The sequence below is a fragment of the Crinia signifera genome, chromosome 1 (genome assembly GCF_055691185.1).
Source record: "Crinia signifera chromosome 1, ASM5569118v1, whole genome shotgun sequence".
NCBI classification, from domain to species: Eukaryota; Metazoa; Chordata; class Amphibia; order Anura; family Myobatrachidae; genus Crinia; species Crinia signifera.
In genome coordinates this window covers 272,815,104-272,818,440 of record NC_139217.1, presented here as the reverse complement: position 1 = coordinate 272,818,440, position 3,337 = coordinate 272,815,104, and the positions used below count along the sequence as shown (strand labels likewise).

Below are 3,337 nucleotides of genomic sequence, written 5' to 3'. Positions count from 1 at the left end.
GATTGCTCTAACCAACTTGAACTGTATAAAGAAAGATTCAAGGAAAAAGAATATCCGAACAGAATTATCCAGGAAGCTGTTGAAAGAATTAACAACACCAATAGAGAAAGCCTATTGAATTACAAGGAGAAGATCGAGAAAAAAGACACAATAGCCTTCGTGACCACCTATAGCCAGCATGATGCCAAAATCAAACAAAGCCTCAAGAAACATTGGAACATCCTTCTCATGGACCCAACACTCAAAGAAATTTTACCAGTTAATCCAGAAGTCATTTTCAGAAAATCAAAAAATCTCAAGGATATTCTGGCACCCAGTTTACTACTTCCAAACAAAACTCAAAATAAATCGGCCATAAAATGCCTAGGATCATATAAGTGTGGGAAGTGCAACATTTGCAAACATGTCCACCCCAATAGAAAGACCTTCACTAATTTCGATAATACCAAAGAATTCAGGATCAAAGATTATATGAACTGTAATACGACGTCAGTTATTTATATACTTGAATGCCCATGCCATCTGAAATATGTCGGAAAAACGAAAAGGGTTTTAAAATTACGAATACAGGAACACAGCCGGAATATTAAGAATAAAATAGACAGCCATGCTATCTATAGACACTTTCTAAACCACCACGATGCAAATCCAGAAGGTCTAACATTCAAAGCAATCGAATGGGTCAAAATAGGGCCCAGAGGTGGTGATCTGGCAAACAAACTTTCGCAAAGAGAAATGTATTGGATCTTTGAACTCAATACTATGCATCCACTTGGTTTTAACGAAAGTTATGAAATCGCTCCGTTTTTATAAGGTTCATAAACCCTTCTTAATATCACGTTCTCACCTTATTCACTATCACTCATTGTAAATAAAGGTCTTCCATAAGCGTCCAATGTTGTGTCTAAAAAGTTTTTCCTACAGTCAAACCACACTAGTGACGCCCAATCTCGTCCGATCTTGGAAGCTAAGCAGTGTTGGGCCAGGTTAGTACCAAGATGGGAGACCACTTGGGAAAACCTGGTGCTGTAGTAATAGAATCGGACATACTGTAACATGGAACTATGGTTTTAACCTTTTTAGAAACAATTTTAAATGACCTTAAGTAATATGCACATTAGCACCATATGAATACATCACCAATGTCACAATATATCAATATATTAATATTATAATATTTTTAATATTTTAATACACGCTCACTATATATAATATTAATATAATAAATTATGCAGCATATAGCACTTTATATAATCACAAGGTTATATTAACCTTATTGTCACAAAAATCGCACATTTAAACTGATCTCAATGGTTACTATCTTTATTTGTTTTCCTCTATGGTGAAAACCTGGTGTAAGAGACTTAAACAAGATGGCCGCTACAAACTATGCTAAAAATAAAGTATTAGAAGCCTCAAGAAAATGGCCGCCGGGATCCATAATGAAAGGACGTTGTTTTCATTCTGTTGTAACTTGAACAAGTGCTCCGGGGACAACATTCGCGGACGCACCCACACACAAGGAAGTGTGGCACATAGACAGTATTGCGGCTATGGATAAGCCGCGCATGCGCACTAACGATACCCGAATACCGGAAGTGTGGCGGAAGTGCCGCAAATGAACAAACTTTACAGTTTTAAACATTGTAATATACTTATTTCACTCTGTAAACATAGCGCCCCAGTTAGGGGAATTATACTCTACCCATGGGGATGTTTGTTGAATGCATAGACATAGTATATATCAATATCCAGAATTTAGACCAATTAATGACAGGAAGTGATGTCAGCAGCAATAAGGCTGACATATAGGTATAAATAACAGTCTGGTCTCAGTCTCACTCTACCCCTTGATGAAGTCAGACAGGACGAAACGCGTTGGGTGTTCCTTGCCTCCAGCATTTTTATAAGATAAGCACTTTATTACCAGTATATACATTTTTATGTCCACCTTGCATAATTGTTTTTAAGAGAAATTTTATATATATTCTTATTTCTTCTATGACTTATAAATAAATTTGTAATTTTTTATATATTCATATTTTTTGAATATTTATTCATCAATTGACCATTTTTTAGTTCCAGAGATTCATTTATAGACAATTAGTCGCCGCATCTTTATCCACTGTCCACATTTTTACTTTGAGTAATTTACCACTACTCTACTTTTTAAAGACTGGCTGACACCCTTTTTAAGGGAAAATTGTTTAAAATAAAATGATCCAATCAGGACACACAAGTGGCGCCCCTCATCCAATCTTCACATATATATATATATATATATATATATATATATAATTTATTTACAGTTTCTTATATAGCGCAGCAGATTTCGTTGTGCCTTACAATAGTAGACAATGATAAAACAAACTGGGTAACAACCGACAGACTTGGAGGTAGGAGGGCCCTGCTTCAAGTTTACAATCTATAGGGACATATGAGGGAAACACAAGGACAGGCACCAGTAATAGCATAGCAGTCCCACCAAGTTACAAGTCCAGAAGGGAAGCTATATAATAAATAAGTGCCTCAGAGGGTTATGCTTGTAGAACTTAAATATGATAGGCTTGCCTGAAGAGGTGAGTTTCAGGGAACACTTGAAAGTTTGGAGGCTAGCAGAGAGTCTTATTGTGCATGGAAGGGCATTCCATAGGATGGGAGCAGCCCTATGAAAGTCCTGTAATAGTGAATTGGAGCTAGTGATCCGTGCAGAAGAGAGACGCAGATCTTGTGCAGAGCGGAGTGGTCGAGATGGGAGATATTTTGTGATAAGTAGAGAGATATATGCAGTATTGTTAATAGCTTTATATGCTAGTAGACATGTTTTATATTACACTTGCTCCTGAGGAAGCCGGACAGCAAACATCCGGGGAAACGCGTTGAGCCATTGAAAACAATTTACCATCTTCATCTCTTCAAGTGTTGTCCCTTCTCCCAAAGACGTCCATCATCTCCTACCACTTTATTGGATTACAAATCATTTTGGGACTTCAGCACAGTTCCTAATCATCCTATTTAAAGGAGAAGATGCCAAATAGGGAGAATTGCCTGTATCCCCTTATAGGGAACCTATCCATGGGACTTCATCATCACTTTCTCCTGATACCCACAATCCCTATACCAGAGAATGACAGATGGTAATATCACAACAACTTTATTTCACTAAATTCCACACTGGTGGAGCTCCGCATCAATAGCTATAAGCATCTTGTGCTCTTTTTTATTCATAATTCATTTTATGTGTTTATTATTTTTCTTGATTGATTGTTTTTATATGTTAAAATAAATTTGTTAATATTTTTGAGATACCGTCTGGTCTTTCTAATTATTCAGCCAG

At 36.6% G+C, this 3,337-nt stretch overlaps 1 non-coding gene across 1 annotated transcript; it reads left to right on the top strand.

Moving 5' to 3' along the window:
- Positions 1–916: 916 nt before the first annotated feature.
- On the top strand, positions 917–1,035 carry LOC146033097 (5S ribosomal RNA). Its single transcript, XR_014458513.1, has one exon. It is a non-coding gene; the product is annotated as a 5S ribosomal RNA (ribosomal RNA).
- The last annotated feature ends 2,302 nt before the right edge of the window (positions 1,036–3,337 follow it).